This window comes from Melozone crissalis, unplaced genomic scaffold, assembly GCF_028551555.1.
Source record: "Melozone crissalis strain CALT ecotype California unplaced genomic scaffold, PUWL_Pcris_2 ptg000014l_1, whole genome shotgun sequence".
Taxonomy (NCBI): domain Eukaryota; kingdom Metazoa; phylum Chordata; class Aves; order Passeriformes; family Passerellidae; genus Melozone; species Melozone crissalis.
The window spans coordinates 20,197,618-20,216,890 of record NW_026535792.1 but is presented as its reverse complement, the minus strand read 5'-3'; the positions used below and the strand labels follow the sequence as shown (position 1 = coordinate 20,216,890).

At 40.5% G+C, this 19,273-nt stretch overlaps 1 protein-coding gene across 2 annotated transcripts in view; it reads right to left on the bottom strand.

Moving 5' to 3' along the window:
* Positions 1-15,127, bottom strand: part of OTUD7A (OTU deubiquitinase 7A) — a 100,710-nt gene extending 85,583 nt beyond the window's left edge. For both annotated transcript variants that reach the window (XM_054272642.1, XM_054272643.1), the window contains exon 1: positions 15,060-15,127. The gene's annotated coding sequence lies outside the window, so the exon portion shown is untranslated. The remainder of the gene's footprint in view (positions 1-15,059) is intronic.
* Between the last annotated feature and the right edge of the window lie 4,146 nt (positions 15,128-19,273).

Here is a 19,273-nt window from a genome sequence, read left to right as displayed (position 1 = left end):
ATCAAGATGGTGATTATCATAACATCATTTTGCAAATGCTCTTCATGGTGCAGGAAATGTTCTAATAACAAGAGATCTTAGTCGATGAGCCAATAACCACAGAGACCCTCAGCAGGAACCCAACTGCCCTTTCAGTGCCAGGTTCTTGTACATAACATTCACTGTCCTGTAGAAACAGAGACTGTGACAGTTCAACCATGTCTTGCACCTGTGAGGTTATTTTCATCCCAGGTCATGTAAGAATGAAGTAATAAGGTGGCATTGCAAATCCTTGCTGATAATGATCTTTATATTAAACCACATATGTGAGAGAAGGAAAAAAAACACCAAACCAAATAAAAAATGCCCACCCCCAGTACAAGATTAGAACAAACCCAAATTCAAAGAAAACCCATACTGAAGAGCATTAAAAAAATCCTGCATCATTCACTCCCTAATAATCTCACTGGCTCCCAAATCAGCTCCTTGGGATGCCAGCATGGCCAGAGCTCCACTACACACCTCAGCATTCCCTGCTGCAAGCCTAGGACACACAGGTGAAGGGCCTCTGGAAAAATCTTGCACTGCCCAGCAGGAACAGAAACCACTGTGTTCCAGATGTTATTGTGTCCTAGATGCACATGCACACAGAAATGCATGCATATACACACATATGTATCGATATTTATTCCACCCTAACAGTCCATAAACCCCTGTGGCAAACATCTTTCTCCACCACAAATACAGGGAAGGCTTACCATCTGGAATGTGTTTTGTCTTTGCATGAAGGTTGATATTTTACATCCCCAAGTGCTCCTGACCCCTTTTCTCTAATTGATTAAATGAAAAATAAATTCAAAAAGCACTAAGACATCTCCTACAGTTCTGCCACAGAAGTAGAGCAAACTGCCCAAGCAGTACTTTGTAATTTCCTTCTGAGTTAAACCACAGAAGTGCTTTTGATTAGAACTGTGGCAAACACACATTTTGCTACTATTCCTTTGGCTTCAGTCAGCAGCACAGCTCTTGGAGTGGTTGAAACCTTCCCATTAAATTTGACACTCTGCAGCAGAAAGGATGCTAAACCAACAGAAGAAACCATCAGGCTCCATATTGTTTTCTCTTGGGAACATTGGACATGCCAATAAACCCTCTGATTAAAACAGATCAGCAGAACCAAAAGCTGCAGAAACACTAAAAGGAAAGAACATGAGATGAGTATCTGCTCCTTAAAAGGCCTATGGCATGAGAAAATAAGTTTCCTCATCTCTGAAACTGTTCTTCATATTCCAAATGCTTTCTCCCCAACATATCCTGAAGCATAAAAATAACAGACAAAGAAAGTGCTCTGCTGCTTCTACAGTGCAATTTCTTTCTCATTTATAAGCACCTTAGTAACTGAAAAAAATTTTGGGCAGCGAACAGTGAGATGGACAAGTGATGCTTTTGGACCTTGATTGCCCCCAAACACTTTCTATTTCTGGGTCAACTGCCTCCAAGCATGAAAGAGCATCCAGCTGGACTTCCCCAATCCACAAAGAGACACTCTCATATTAACTATGACATAAGCACCAGAGAAAAAGGCCATCAACACAAATGAAAATACATAAAGGAACAATCAAAATCTGCAATAAGAACAAAGACATCTTCTTGCTACTGTTAAGTCACCTTCGTTTTTTTTTTTAATTTTACCTGTATGTTTCTACACTCACAGTCAACAGGGGAGTCTTTTGCATCGTTAAAGGACTACAACACTACCTGAAATTTATCATCATGTCAAGTACTGCAGCATGTGAAAGTTCTCACATTAGAGTTCTCACATTTCACACAGAGTAAACCTTGAAATTGTCATGTGAGGTGCAAAGTGACAGTCACATGTCGTCCCTCCTGTTCTAGCACCAATCCACATTTGAATTCCTTTCAAACCAAGTAAACTTAGAAATTCTGTGTGGAAGTATGCTGCAAAGGCAAGATGCTCAGGTTAGTGAAGATCAGAGGCCATGACAAGGTGAATGAAGGTTTTCCTAATGGCAACAAGCATAGCATTTGGCCTAAGTGCATCAGGGAAAAGAACAGCTCCACTGCAAACGCTAACAGGCAGCAGAGGTGGGGATGTGGGGGGCTCTGTGGGTGAGTGGAGCTGCATTCTGAACTCTCAGGCAGAAGCCTGGAAATTGCTCCCTGCAGTCTGTACGGGCGGCTTGGAACCCTCAGTGACACCTGGGCTAAACACCACGGTCACATTCTGAGTCCTCCAACTAGCACAGAGGCAGAACATGCAGTTAAAAAGGCTGCTCACACATGGTATTCCTGCACATTACCTGGAGAAAAACAGGAGTTGAAGTGTTGAAAATAAGGGTTCCCTGAAAGCAGAAGCAGTCTCAGAATGAAGAGGCCAAGGAAAGAAGGCAGCAAACATCATGACTGGCAACGAGAGAAAATCCTAGAGATGAGAGATTAGTGGAGACGAATGCCAGGGGATGCCCAGGAACCCTGGCCAGTGTTTTCCAATATTGGTAACTTCGAGGAGAGGCACAGCACAAATCAATGTAACTTTCTACCCAACCTTCCCAACCTAGCAGTGCTCACCCTGCTGGGAAAGGAAAAGCCACTGAAGGTAGTGGGGGCAGCAGAGCAGCTGAGTGATATCCCAAATGGGACCAATGGAAGAAAGCCTAACCCTTGCTGGTTCTACAATAAACCCACTTGATGCTGGTTTCAGCTCTGCCTCACCTTTGACAGCAGCAACACTCAATTTCCTCTTAGTTCTCCTCAGCAAGCTGTGGCCTACCTTTGGAATAATACTGCCTGTTTATAGATGTTTAAGCACATTTGAGTCACCATTTACAAAATAAAAACAGTATATACATCTAACACACATCTATATATACATCTAACTCCCTCAAATCAAAGAATAATTAATGTTATACTGATAGCTGCTGCTACCTCATGGAAAACACAGCCTAACAGATTTAAAAAAATAAACACTAATCTAAAACTGAAGTTCACAATTAATAATAAAATGTTAGGAATCCATTGAAGGATCTCAAAGAATTAATTTTCATTTCAAGATTTCTATTTCATGTATCATGGAAAGAAGCAGGCAGGAGTATAAAAGCTTGAACAAAGAGCATCTTATTCTCCAGGGAGTTCATTTTATGCTGTAACTGGTGAAAAGCCTCTTTAAAAAGGTTATAAATACCATATTAATTTCATTAGGAAAGCTCCCATGGCATATTAATTTAATTTCTGGCACTGCTAGTGCATCTTTTTAGATGCATAAAATCTTAGAGGTAATTTCATTAACAGTAAAGATCTGAAAAAGGCAACTAAAATATTTTAAATAGATTGGTGACAATTCAGCTAGAAAGCATGCAAGTTTACTCTAATTCTCTTCCAATTAACACCACCCTGACACACAAGAGCTAGCAGGCGCTGCCACTGAAGTTATGTTATCCCCAATGCCTCTGTATTTGCAAAGACTGCATGCACAGCTCTCAAAAGATTAATGACCTGCTCATTTATTTAAGGCAGATACTCATCTTCAGTGATCACATATGAGCTCTGCAGCTAAGCATGAAATTTAACAGCTGTCTTAGCTTATTCTGCCAAGAAAGAAGATTTTTTTTCCCCCAAACACTTACTGCACTGGAGTATTCTGGACACATAAATTACCCTAAGTGCCAACATGTGCAATAGCAGCAGCAGCTTCTCCATCCTGGCCTTGATTCTGTAGCCTGACTCTGCATACAGGACCCTGAACCTGGGCTCAGCAAAGCCAACAGGAGCTTCTATCATAGGACAGATTTATAGAATGCAAGTAGATAGAAAGCAAGTCCTAGCAAAGAACATTTCAGACTCTGAGATCACTTCTACAAATACAGGATGTTTATTTTGTATGTTTTAAGTCATGACAGCTCTAAAACCCTCATACACTTGCTGCTTAACTGAAACACGAGCTCAGCTACTACACAAAAATAAATCCTTTTTTTTCAGTCATTTTAAACCCAAACTCTCCACTCAACTTCACTCTTAGTCACAAGAAAGGTGATACAAAAGGGCTTCTTTGAACAACAAAGACACAGCCTGTGTGTCCAAGGCTGCTACTTTTTATTGATTCATTATATTAATCTAATGAGTTAAGAGTCTATAAATCAGGAGTGGGAGTATTTTCTGAAAAGGATGCTAGGCCTTTACAAGATCCATAGAATTTTAAGAAGAAATTCCACCCCTGAGTTCTACAGCTAGAGTGATTTCAGGAGATCAGACCATGAAATCTCATCAATGTCCCACCAGCCTCAGCAAACTAAAGAGACACGTCCCAGATCTCTCCATCAAGTATCTCCATTTAGGATCTCTCCATCAAGATACTAAATCCCCACAGCAGAGGCAAAGTCTCTGAAGAATTTACCCTTTGATACATAGAAACTACATTCTGAAATAAAAAAGATAACTTTTAAGCCTAGTCCCCTTAAAACTAAGGCAAATTTGGATAGTAAATTTTCCCATTCTTTGGGCATTTCATTTGAAGGACTTTTTTAATAGGTAGTGAAAATGAATTTTAGAAACTTTGTTTCATGACTGATCATCATTCACAAAGCAATATAAGATTGACAAGCACGGGATTCCTAGGAAAATATGGATTTGGAGCAGTTCTGGAGGATTCCAGAAAGGGAAAGGTTGGAAGGGAATGCTGAAAAAGCTGCCATAGCTTCCCAAAGACTACACCCTTGCAGGTTCAGTTTTAAACAGGCATATCTAAGAGCCAGGAAAACGTTTGTTTTAAGCACAGTACTGAAGAACAGACAGCACACAAGGGTTTGGGACTTAGGTGCAACTCTATCAGATACAGAATCAGTGTTTCATATCAGGGTTTTACAGATTGGCTATTAATGAAATTACAACTTCATCTGGAAGTTTAATCATCAGGACAATAATGAATTTTTCCAAAGTACTTCATTGGACCTAGAAGCTTAAATCCAATTAAAAGAAGTCAAGTCATCTCTTAAGCACCTGTAGTCAGCATTGGAAACTTTTGAAAAAATCTTCTCTGTATGGCTGCTAATGTAAAATAATTCATTTTAACCTGTCTCTGAAAAAAAAAAAAAAAAACCCAAATCAGATTAATCTAAGCTATTCACACACAAAACTTGAATGTGCTATTGCAAAACATAAACAAAAGAGCTATCAAGCCACTGGATGTTAGAGCTACAGTCTGCTTTTTGCTACATTTGGTCAACTTTATTGAATCCTGAGCCATTTACATACAGAGGAAAATTCCTGAGGAATACACTTTGTGAATGGCTAGTAATTTATTTAAAGGAAATGTGCTTATTTTTAACCAAAATATGTTTCCTGTAAATACTTTGAGATCCTGCTGCTAACTTTTTCTGTAAATACAAGAAACCCTCTTGTCTTATTTAACATGCATTATATGCAGTGACCCAATTTTACACTGCAAGGCTTGAAGAAGAGCTGTTGGATCTACAAATATGTAACACCACTACATTCCAGCCAAGCAAACAGTGGGAACGTGAAAAAGCAACACAGAAGGAGAACTGCATATTATTAGCAGTTCTCTCCATCCAGATATTTTATTAAACAGACCATAAGTTTTGTTTACCTGGCTGCTTAGGAATTTCTAAAAATTAAAATAAAAAAACCCAACCAATCATCTAACAAAAAAAAAAAAAAAAAAAAAAAACCCACACAACTTCCCTGGAAAATTACTGGAGGATTAGCTTATTTCCTACTTCAAAATAATTTTACAAGGTTTAAAGATTTCTACAGGTTTTGAGCAAAGATTTTTGCAACTTGACAGTAACTCATGCTTCCAGAACACATCCCTAAGTCTTCAACTACCTTTTCCACATCCTTTTCATTCAAAAGTAGTGAAAGCTCCTTATAACTCTGTACATAAAGTTTTATATCTACAGCTACTGCATTTCATTGGCTTTGTAACTTAAGCTAGAAGATCAAACAAAGGTCACACTTTGCATAAACAGCTGTGCAGACAGGGAAGTTCTGCTTTGGCATTTCCACCTTCACAGCACCTGGTGAACCCCCGTCTGCACTGCTCATTATCTCAAATTACAAAACTACAACTAACACTAGGTTAAATTTATCATGGTGTAGCAATAAAAACAAATAAGATAACCACAAGATACTGTAATTAGAGTTTAACTTACTAGACATTTTTGCATCTAGATCTCAGGATTTTACTCTACTGCATTGAATCACTTTTAAAATTAGCTGCTTTTAAGACTGCAAAATACACAGTAGTGATGAAGTTACAGGTTTCATGAAAATCTATTTTTTTTTCCTTCCTCTCTAAACATAATGTATTTTCCATAGCCATATCCAAGAAAGATATGCCTTGGAGATAAAATATCTCCAGAAATCACACCTATGTGGCAAACTATTTTATACAGTTACATTTCGCCCCACTTTAAAAGTGAATATACTGACATGGCATCATTTCAAACAGCTCAAAATAGACTTTTTTCATAGATATTAGTCATGAGACATGTTTTAAAATATCTGGGTCTTAATCTGCAGCTCTCTGACAGTAAAAGACAATTTTATGGGTTTGAACAGAGTAATGGTAATAGCAGTGAACTAAACCCACTTGTTGTCCATCCCCTCTTTTGGTATTTCAGCTCAAAATGTATTTTATTGCCACAGTGATTCCCTCTAAGGAAACTTTCTGCCAGAGATACTCAGAACTCCACAACTTAAAGGCTATTTTTTGGTCTTATTCTACTAGAAGAGAAGGTCCACTTCAGTGGCCTGGAGGGAGTGGATGGATTTTGCATTTTTAAAGCCCCCAACCTCTTTTTCTCCAGTTCCCAAGGACCATGGCAGCTTGACTCTCAAGGAATTTGTTACAGAATCATTTTCTCCTCCACTGATAAGTCTCAGATATAGAAGAAAAATGATGCACAGAAAACATACATACACATGTTACTATAACCTCTGTAAGAAAATAATTGGGGTAATGCCAGTCATAGGACTGTTTCTACCCAAAATATACAGTAAAATTATGTGCTCTCCCAATCTTTACCTCACAAAAATAAACCAACTTCTTCTGGAAGTAAACTTAATTATGAAATCCAAAGAAGGATATTTCACATTTTTCATTCTGTAAAGATACATTCAATGACAACCAAAAGGTTTCAGAGATACCTTTTCTCATAAGTACATATCTCTCTATTTATACTGGATAGGAAAATATTTAATCTTAAATATGAGAGGCATGTGGAATGAAAACTAACAACTGAATAGCTCTTGAAGGGGCCATTTCTCATGTAAAGCATATTTTAGGACACAAAACTGGAGGAAGGAAAATTATAACAGCTCTGTTTCTCAAATTCTTTATCAAAGAAAGTCAAGAGATTATCATCTAGATGCAAACATGTCATCAACTCCAGACACTTAGAACTGAGCTGCTCAGGTTGAGTGAGCATTCATCTCTGGTGGTAGCAGAAGATAATGATTTGTATTTCCATGCTTATTGAGGTCTTAGCAGCCTTGTGTGCTCATAATCAAGCACCTGATCTGCATTAGCACTGAGAGGAGCAGCCAGCAATGCTTCACCTGGAAGCCCATGCATCAGGTTTTCCAGGGCGAGTGCACCGTGCTTATCTGCAGACATGGGAATTTCATCTTGTTGAAGTCAGAGTGCTGCCCAGCCTCATGAGCAGCACACCAGAGCAGCGAGGGGCGTGTGCCAGTGAGTGCCACAGCCTTGCTTTAAAGATTCCCTCATGTGGAATAAGTAATTAAAAGTTTGTAGCATGTGTTTTTAACCACAAAACCAGTTCAAATACACTTGGACCCTACTACAAAATTCTTATTAATTCTCCCAGTCACAAGGATTGAGATTCAGTTGCCAACTACTAGCCACTGTTTGACACATCCTGCTCTGCCAATCACAGAGAATTCCTTTTGAAAGGTAAAGGAACAGAGAACAGTATTTGGGATGGATTAAGGGACAGGAAACAGGTATCTCCTGTTACAAAGATGATGTAGCCCAGTGAGAGACAATGTAGTGATTATTGTTACAAAAAACACAGCTCTAGATTTATGATGCTGCTCTTTCTTCTGCATGGGCTTTTATCTGACAATGTCAGAAGAAATTTTGAACAATGCAGAATTATAAAAACGTAAACTGTGTTGCCCAGGAGACAATACAGATCTCTACATAAGGTTTCTTAAGAGAACCTTCATATAACATTTTTTCACAGCCTCGTTTCCTCCTATTCTTGCCAAGAAAAGACATCCTTTTAATAATCCTGGTTAAAATCTGATTTGGGTATTTACAGCCTGACTATACACTAATAATAACAATAGCTACCTTTGTATTTCCTGCCCAAAACTGTTATACAGCCCTTATCTAATAGGCATGCTGAGGTTGGAATGCCAGAGCAGAGATACAACTGCAACTACACACAGTGAAAGAAATATGAGAGAAAGAGCAAACCAGCAAAGCACTTCTGGGTAACTCAGAAAAGGAGCCTTACTCATATGAGTGCAAGCACCTTTTCCTAGTTTATTTGAAATTCTGTCTTGAGGAATTGAACAGTGAACTGTACCACAACACAAACATCTAAGAAAACTTCAATTATAAACACAGATATGAGTTCTGTATAGCTGAGATTCATATGCATCCATATAAAGAAGCCTGAAGGCATAAACTGTCTATTGCTAAGAAACACTTTGCTTCTACAGTTGTCATCAGCCACTGAGACAGTCCCAGCTAAAAGGCTCAAAAATTCATTCCTTCACACAGGTCTTCTTTCAATACAGAAGTACTACTGCAAAAAGTCCAGAAGTAGAATATCTGATTTTCCTTCACCTGCATCCTGAGGTATCAAAACTGTACACGATAAGAAGCTGTGGGAGCAGCTCATGGGGCCTCAAATCTCTGTGGAAAACTTGGAAATGCCATCCTAAATGGCTTCATATTGGTATGTCGTCCCATACCTTTATTTTGAACCTTGCTTTTTATGATTGTTAGAAAACCAAACATGAAACACCAACATTGATATAAAACATTTCAGCTCTCGTGATTTTTCATTGAAATTCTGAATTTTCAGGTTAACTTCACAATCTCCAATTTTAATCCCCTCCTTGTAAATGCATGGTACTCAGGGGTAATGAAAAAGGATACCACTTTTCAATGGCAATTTCCTACCAGCCAACAGCTTCAATTTAGCAAAGTGCAAATAGTGTATCAACCTGGTTTTACTTAACCTTATCCTTCTGGCTTTCTCCATTATATGTTCTTCTGTTAATTTGTTCTGAAGGGAAGCTTGTCTCCAGCTCTTAACTCAGCTGTACTTGGCAGAACAGATGAACACACCATACCAAGTGAATCTTTCCCACATGTGAATTTTACAGGTTGTATACTTTGTCATTCTTTCTGCTGAAACTACATAAATCTGCCTTCCCTTTATACTCTGCCTTTCCCTTAAACCAGTTGTACTCTTCCAGAGACAAATATGCAAAGGGTTATTTAGAGGGACGTGGAGGTGATTTCATTGCTTCACACTTAATTATTGTTTGTTAAATCAAATGCTTTATTTATACTAAAACAATCCTGTCTCATTACCATAATCTTATTTAGTACACCTGTATGTCCTCCTCTTCATCAGAATTGACAATGTAACAGCTCTAAGACTTGAAATAGAAGCTACTGGGGTATTATGTATTCTCAGGTAAGAGATGGGCAGATGTTAAGGGATGGTAGATCTGAAACTGTTTCTGACACATCCATCTGCAATGCTTTGGTCTGGGTTCTGTTCTCAGGTAAGTATGTTGCTCTGATTAGAGAAAGAGTGTTATCATCTCTGTATCTAAGGGTACAGCTTGATAGTCTGCATTTTCTTCTACTGTCTGCTGCTTAGTACAGAGTAAATCTAAGTAATAACTCAAGTTCACCACCATCAAGCAACTGTCCTTTACATTGATCTCAGCTCGAAGAGGGAAAACTATTTAACACAGGATAAAAGCTCCTTTGCACTACCTCAGAAACTCTGCAGGCAATATAAGTGTTTGCACAGAAATTTAATCAGTGTATAGCTAGACAGATACATCTGGGTTCATCCCCCCATGTCCTTGCTGAGCAATTTCTAACGGGGTGTGAGTACCCCACAGAGTCACTAATTAGTAACAGTGAAATGACTCAGCCCAACCAGAGACAGAGCAATGCAAGCCAGGCATTGTTTCTTGCTCTTTGTTTCTTGTTGCAATAGACCTCAAAAGAGATGAGAAAAGCTAAACCAGTAAAGATATTAGTGTTATATGATGTTATTGGGCATTCTTGTACTCAAGATTTGCATAGTTTGAGTCAGATAAGACCCTTTACAAAGTCAGGCTCCCAAATTAAAGATCTTCCGCTGCTGTGCCATGTCTGTGCACACACTGTGTATGGGACACAGTCCTTCTTTGCTTGAAGAGTGCTTTTGAAGGAAATTATACTTCTTGTACTATTTAGAAAGTAACTACAATGGAAAAAAGTGAAGTGACTTGACCACAAATATCAGCCCTGTAACAAAAGTCTCCTACCCCAGTGCCCTGGTTCTTGGGGCTAGAAGTCATCTGAGGGATGACTGAATTGTCAGTCACTCATGCATTTAGTGTTTCAGCAGTACCAATACAACAACCTGAGCCCAGTCTGCTCTGCAATACAAAGGAATTCATTCACTATGTTTTTCAATCAGAAATACAACATCAGCAGAGTTTCATTCCTGTTTAGGTGCTGAAATATAAAAGACAGAAAATAGAAAAGAATTTTTCATTCAGATTTCTAATAGGCACTGATTATTTTACCAGTTTCTATGGCACTATCACCATGGCAGCTAGCCATTTTAATCAAAGGCATTCGCACACATTTCTGATAACATCACACTATTACATCTCCTGGGCACATGCAGCAGAAACCACTTTGTACATTTCCATAGGACAGAGGCCACTAATGTCAGCAGACATCAGGATTAGAAATGTGATATTTCAAGCATCTAATTAAAGAACAAGATCTCAGTGTTCCTTACTCTAATTCTGAAAACAATGGTGGAAATATAACCATTGTGACCAAAATGAGAATCAAAATTCTTCCACAGCTTGCTCAGTTTCTACATGGGTTTTGCCCCTTCCTTGATTAACTACTCAATGCAAATGATTACTCAGCATATCCTAAGAGAATGTGCAAATGGGGGAAAAAAAAATCACTGTAGAGAACTGAGTATCTGCAAAACACTGACAGATAAAAATAGCTATTTACCCTTTGTACAAAACCCCCATAGTTTGCTCTGTGTGCAGGCTAAACTGAAGCATTGCATACAAAACTGAAATCATGAGCAGACAGCAGCAAAACTCAGGGTTCTGACCAAAGGAATTTTCAATGTAGAACAGGAAGCATTCTAATTTTACTAAATATATCATGAAGAATTTACAAATATACTCAGCCTGAAAAATGCCTGGCAAGTACTGAAAAATACTTGCTGGAAGCAACAGCACTCCTTCATGTCATCTATGAAATACTTAAGAAAATAATTTTTCAAACTAACTTATAGCAAATTCATACTTTTTTCCTGAGATTTCTGGATTTTTTTTTTACTAAAAGTGTATTTCAAAAGGCTGAGATACTCTAAATAAATGAACTTATAAACCCTTTTAATAAAAGCTAATAAGCAAGCTGAACAAATTCTCTGTTTCAAGCCTAAAGCTTTTCAAAATGTCCATCCAAGAGATATTAAATAAACACAGATAATGTGAATAATGCAAATAATGCCAATACAGATATTGTGTTGATATCTATATTGTGTCAGCTAAAAATCACTGGCATAACAACATCCTAAAATAGACAACACTGACCTCAAATAGAGGAATAAGAAACTTAAGTAAACTGAGAATGAGACTTACAATGCATCACAATTAGCTTTGCCTTTTCAAACTGCTTAAATTCAGAAATAATCATGAAAAGTCATGCTAGGAGAACAATATGACAACAGAACAAGTAAGTCAAGTCTCTCGCATCTCCAGTACCTCCATGCTTGGCAGATTTATAGTTTTTCCTCCCTTGGGTCAGTAGCTGGGGAAGGACAACAAAAAAAGTCTAGAAAATATGACGGTGAAAGTGTTGTACTGTTACATTTACATGTATATACTAATTAATCTGCCCTTAAAATAAAGCAAATCAATTACCACCTAGGATTTTAGAAGAGTTCTGCCATCTTACTCAACTTCTCTGTTTTGTGTCATGCTTTGCCTTAGGAAAACAATAAAAAAGAAATACAGGAAAATGCAATATAATATCCATGCAATATTTCTACCACACCTCAACTGGCAAACTACTTTTTTATAAGTCTATACAGCTGAATTTTCAGACCATCTAAGCAGCCAGGTTAATCTCCCAGTTTTTTCATTAGGGCAACCTGATTTATTTGTTTAGAAGGTCCACATACCATTTAGCTCCATGCTTTAGTCTAAATATCTATGAATGCTTGTATAGTCATGTCAGTGATAAATGAACCAGTATAATACAAAATCTTCAATAACAACAAAGCCTTTTCTGTTTTCCGTCCTCAATTTAATAACAGTTGCACCTGGTATTTTAAGCCTACCATTTGCTTAACTAAAATTTATGTTTAATTTTATGTTTAATTTTTGCTTAGTATGAATCCCAAGATATGTTACGAAATTTGAGTCAAAAGGAGCTTCAGATTTCATTATGTTTTTGAAATGCAGAAAATATTAAAGAAGGAGGCTTCATTAAAAACTGCAAGATATGACGTGTAGACTATCTGGACACAAACATTCTGCTAGTTCCCTTGGTCTTTTCCTTCTCTCAGGTCCAACATTCTCTCCTGTATAACTCAATACATAATTACGCTTTGCAAGTGTTCTTCTCCTCCCATGAAGACTACAGAGGGTTACTGGGTCCAAAGGCAAGAACAGGCAAAATAACAGTATGTGACAGCACAATGATTTACACATCTTTTTAATTCTTGAGTTTATGCAGTATATAATAAATTCAATAAAAACATTCCCCCCCCCCCCTCCCCCCCCCAAATAACACAGATATAATGAATTCATCCAAGACTCTAAATCATCTGAAAATGCCACAGGGATTATATTTAAATTAGATGCTCCATGTATACTGCTGGTTAAAACACAGATTCCCTAATTTTTAAATAAGTAACACAAACTATGACAACAATTAGCACAATGGTTGCACCAGTAACATCAGTGTTCACAGCCTGCCTGTGCACAGCTCTATGAAATGCCTTACCTGGAGTCCCATTCACTGAATGGCCTTTTTGCTGAGTCTGCCAACGCGACAATAAGAGAGATGTGCCAGGGCACTGCAAGATGCAGAGTGAGGCTTAGTAGGGAAGGACTCAGTACCTTTCTACCTGCTCATTACACAGTTCTTTGGAGCCTGTAACATCCAGCCAGCATCACCTCTACGTGAAAACGTATTGATTAAACCAAGACTAAAATCTTCTAGAATCCACTGGCAAAAAACCCAAACCAACCTTTTCCAAAACCAGATACATTATTATTAAGCAATCAATCAGTTACATTTGCACTATACACGCACAAAAATATGACTCTATAAGACCTGATCCCTACCCAGTCTAATTCCCTTAACATTGTTATATTATACCTGAATTAAGCTGTCCTGGAGATGACTGAGTTTCTTGTAAAAACTACAGACATGAAAATGTAGTACCACAGAAGAACCAGACTCACAAAGGTGCCATTGCTACCCCACGTCATACCACGACTGCTGCTGTGTGGGCACACACAGCCCACAGAGGTTCTGTACTCCACACCAACGTTACAGCTTTAGCAAAAGCAGCCTTGCAATAAAAGGGTTCCAGAGGCTGGTAGGCACTGATATTCATCTCTATTCCAGATTCAAATGGAAGTCTAGCTTGCCCCTGCGTGAGCAGCACAGTCATACCAGGGAAAAATCTGGCCTCCATCCATAGAAAGGGACCATTTAGTCAATTCACACCAACAGCAGAAAACAGCCAGATCCAGCCCTAACAGCTAACACACTCATATTTTAATAACAGATTGTAAATAATAAAACAATACTTTTCCTATCAACAGCAGTTTCAATTCCAGAAGCTTAATACAATTTGCTTTAAATCCGTGCCATAGCAACCTTTATTAAAGTCAATGTCATCTGTAAGGACTGAGTTAAAATAAAATGTGGGCCAAATTTATCAGACATTAGTTCCCTTTGATACAGAGCTCAGAACTGACTGTATGTCATCCTAGATATGGTATGAGTTGCATACGTTGCATCCAGCAACATATTTTAAACCAGGCCTCTCCAAAATACTTTCCCTGATCATCTGTTTTGAGTATTTGTCTGAGATGGTGAAGGTCAAATGAAAAGTGTGAAAGGTTTCTTTCGGCTTACATCAAATTTATATCCATATGCTAGAAAATGAGCACTATTCAGGCCCAGGGAGAGAAGCCTCAAGAGTTTATTAAAATATGACAGTGTTTTAGCTGGTCAGTTTAAAGGCACATTCAAGGGACAACAGAAGAGACCATTCCCTCTGGCTGTGGAAGCTGTGTATGCCCACGTAGCCATGAATATCACTGTGCGTGAGAGACACTGACCAGCACTGAGGAACTTACTGTGACAGAACTACAGCAAAAGTAGTCAACAATTTATCCTTTTATTTTCAGAACAGGCTCAGAGGGCACAGTGCATCTTTATGTGAGACAGGTACCGAACGAGTCTCCAGACTTAGAACAGACATATTCCTACAACCTCCAGGGTAAGCGTAGGGGTAGTGAGCTTCTTAAATTTAGATTATGTAAGGTCGTGTGCCTCACTGCGTTATGTTTTATATACACGTTATATCTCACTGCACTATATTGCACCCTGTGAACTCCTAATGAGCATTACTCCCGCAAATCCAGGCAGCACCCCCTTTTGTAGCTGTTTCAGAAGGAGAACAAATATCATATGTACATCTAATAGTTATCGAATGAGGTCAATCCTGCCAAACGTCCTGACATGGTCTGAGAAACACAGAAGGACATCCCACCTGCCCGAATCGGCCTCTTGCCCGAGCAGCACCGAACCACCCGGCCAGGGAACGCGCTCCTTGTAGAGGCTGAAGCCGCGAACGCAGGAGCGAAGCGAGTCTGCAATGCAGAAGCGCTTCCCGGAGCTCATCAATGAGCCGGGGGAGACGGGGCGGGGGCAGAGCCGGCAGCCCTGCCCGCATCCCCGGCACGACCCCCGCGGCGCGGGGCGGGCGGGGTTCCGAGCGCCGGCCGTGCCCTGACGGGCTGCGGCCGAGGGCGCTGCCCGCCCGCGGCTCCGCGCAGCGACGGCTCCTGCGGCCGGGGCCCGCGGGCAGGGCAGGGCAGGGCAAGGGCACGGCAGCGCCGACGGCACCGGCCCGGCCGCCCGCGGCAGGAGGAGTGGCAGCGCTTACCTGCTCCCGCCGCTCCTCCCGCGAGCCCTCGCTAACCCAGCTCCATCTTCCTCCGGCCGGGAGGGGGAAGGGGGGCAGGGAGCCAACCCAGCGCTGCCGTCCCCCCCCAGCTGCCGCTTTCCGTCACCGCCGTCCCCCGCCCGCGCTGCCCGGCGCAGCGGCCGCCTCTCGCCCGCCCTGCAGACGGCACCGGGAGACGGAAAGCCAGACCCACCTCCCGCCGCCGCCTCCTTCTCATGAAGTCACCGGCCGCAGGGCCCTCCCTCCCCCGGCTGCCCGCAGCGGCCCGGGGAGCCGCGCTCCGCCCCGCCCCGCCCCGCGGCACGGCCCTGCCCGCGCCGCCTCCCTCCCTCCCTCCCTCCCTCCGTGCTCGGCCTCCCGGACGATGCCGGCGGCAGAGCACGGCCCGGAGCGGCCCCGGCCCCCCGCACCACGAGCGCTCCTCCGCCCCCCGTGGATGTCCCGCGGCACGGGGAGATGGGGAGCGTTGCTTCCTTTCCGTGCCCATGCTCGTTGTGGAAATCGCCATGCCCGGTTTGGCCCACTGCAGAGTGGGTACGCTACAGTAAGTTACTGCTGTAGATGTGCCTGCTATCTCGACATGAAAGTCTAATTCAGGTTACAGTAACTTCTCAACTAACCTGGTTCCAGCTATTCCAGTGTGCACACAGGTGTGTTCTGTCTCACTAGGTTAAATCTACCTCCCCAACGCCAAAGCAGTCTTTCGCTGCTACTCTTCCCGTAACATTACAGTTGAAAAGGAAATGGATTAAGGAATACACCTCTAGAACTGAGCACTCCATTTTTTCACTTACTATGACAAAACCAGAAACATGCAAGACTAAGAAAAAGGCAAAATATGTGGAATAGAAGGAAAAAATGACAGGTGTACCTGTCCCTTGTCTAGAAACACAAAGAATTCTCACCTAAAATCAGCCTACTACAGATGATGTGCAATCAGTGACATACACAGCAACCCCGAATCAGTAAGAAACACCAGCTGTAAACAATGTAATACATTTTGCACCAACACACCCAAAGAAGTACATTTGGTGACACATGAAGGCAGTTTTGCAGATATGCATTTTCATATAAGCAAGTGAAGGTTCATGGTTAGGGAAAAAAAAAACAGATCTATTTCTCTGATAGAGCCTCAACATCAGTTTAGAATATTGTTGAAAGCCCCAAAATAATCTCATCTTACCTTTGAAAAAATATTTCCTTCTGCAGCTAATGTGAAAAAAACAGGACAGGAAAAAAACATTTGAAAAAGTTCCCAACAGTTGTACACATAAACTTTTGCTGTAAATGCACTGAACTATTAGCTTTTGGCAAACCATGACAGGCAAAAACCAAAACAGTTTTGGTCCAACAGGGCCTGCACAAAATGAACTCTGATTGTTTGCCCCTCACATTCTCTATTTTCCTTAGAGGAATTCTTTATGCTCATGATTGAAGATTACTTCACTCCAAAACAAAAAAAAACCCATGAGCAGAACAGTTCCTTGGTTTCTTCACCAGTGCAAAGTCCAGCATTCTTTAAATGCAGCAAAGAAAAATGAATTGTGAAATGTATGGATAACACACTCAAAAAGAACTATAATTACAGAAAGACATACTTTTTTTCTTTAGGTGCCTGTCTGTACAGATTGTCCTACAGGTGATTCCCAGCCAGGAAGAGTTCTCTCCGTAAAAGAAAGAACAGTTAAACAGAGTTTTGCCAAAATCTCTAGTCCGTTTGCCTTGCAAAGGAAATTAATTAGTGAATATGTGACCCTCAGGTGGCTGCTCTAGATCTCCCAGGATTGAAAATACTCTAAAAGTAGTCAGAGAAGCTATGCAGTGCCAGATATTTAAACAGAGAGAGATGTGAAGGCTCTAGCTAGCGACACAGAGCGGGGACTCATTTAGATGGTCGCTGCACAGGAAGGGGCCAGTTGTCTGCCAAGCAAAGCCAGAGATGCCAGCAAAAGTCTGAAGGGCTTAGCAAAGGAAAGGGTGGCCAGGTACATGCAAGAAGAGGCTTTCCTTTGAGGCCTGAAAGTACCTCATTCTTCATCTTTTCTTCCTACAAGCAAAACTTTCTGTTATGCCACCATTATGGGAAAACAGACATGTTTCTAAGAAAGTCCCAGTGAAGTGTGAGAATGCAGAGATGCTGGATTTGGATCAAGTATACTTTGGGGCTATTATATTCAACCTCCATGGAAGTGGTAGTATCTCTCAGTATTTCACAGGAAAGAGTTATTTTGTAGAAAATTATAAAACCACAGAATTCATAACATTTAGCAGAAAAAATGAGCTTAAATGAAAATCTGCTGAATCCTCAGCTTGGGGAATGAGGTTTCCTCCATAGCATTTGCTGTATATCTCCTTGACATACTTCGAGGTTTTCTTCAGCCATCATACTTTTTTTCTTCAGCCTATCCACATTTCTACACCTAACTGAATGCAGGAAGTTCTTTAGAGGACCACAGATGTGCTGCAGCTAAAAAAAATTATATAAATACATATATCTATGACAAAAACAAAGGTGGAATAAGGTACCTAATCAGGCTTCATTGGTCTGTAAGGTATTTTGCCTTTATAAAACAACTTTGTTTCTATTCCATGTCTTTTGTCTTTAATATAATGAAGCATCCACTTTCATCTTCCCCTTCAGAACACACAGAAACTGAGGCAAAGCTGTTAAAGACAAGGTATAGACTACAATTTAAACTGTATCCAACAGAAATGCAAATTGGATCCCTTTCCATTGCAAGTGGTACTAAATACAAATAGTAAGCACAACACACAGTCCTCTTATTTCTGCTAATACCTATCACAGCTGAGATGGCCACAATGCACAGAGGATCATCATACAAGTTCAGAAAGCTTCTGCCCACACAGAGTAACACCTCACTGCTGCAGAAGGCTGCCAGCCTCTGCTCCTCTTGTTCTCCAGCCCAGCCTTTTACACCCCTGATGTTGATGCATTGCCCTGTGTGCCCTCTGCTCCCTTGGGTGGTTGCTCAGTGCCCCTGGGCACCCCATGGCTCATTGCTGCCAGTGCTGCTCACAGCTGTGCCCATCCCCAATCACCACAACCTGGGTACCCACACGTACCCATCTGCAAGACCATTAGAGACTAGATGCAAATGGACAGACAAAAGTTTAATCTTGCATCCTAAGATAAAGAGATGTTTATGCGTAGAGTCCAACAGAAAGTGGTTCAGAAACTGTAGCTCTGTCTAATACAGCAAAGACACAGTCAACTATCCCCAAGAAGAGGAACTCTAGTCATCTTTTATGGCTGCTACATGAGAAATAGCTCTTAGTGATGGTAGGTCTGGAGCACCTGGAAAGTTTCTAATGAAATACCTCTTAATAAGAAGTATTATTCTATTTCAACACACAATATCCACAGAAAAATATTTCCTTGAAGGTTTAAGAAGAGTCTTCTTTAACTATAGATATAAATTAAATTAGAGCTTTAAATAAATAAAACCACAGACACAAGGAGGCCTGTTAAAAAAGCAAGAAGAACATGCGTTATGAATATTTAACTTGAACTAGAAAGGAGGGGTATAACTATTTTTTAGCTGGTTTTGAGTAGTTGTAGCTAGTAGTACATAAAATTAGGATTACTATGCGTTGCTGCTTTCCCTCCTTATGGTTATAGAAATCAAATCATCAAAATCTTTGCTGCTCAGTCCTGCACTGCTTAAAGCACACGCTGCAGGCCAGGACAGAATAGGGCAGGACAAGAAATCAGACTGATTACCTCTTCTTCCTTCTGACCTGTGAGACTGGGACCAAGAAGACATTATTTCCTAATT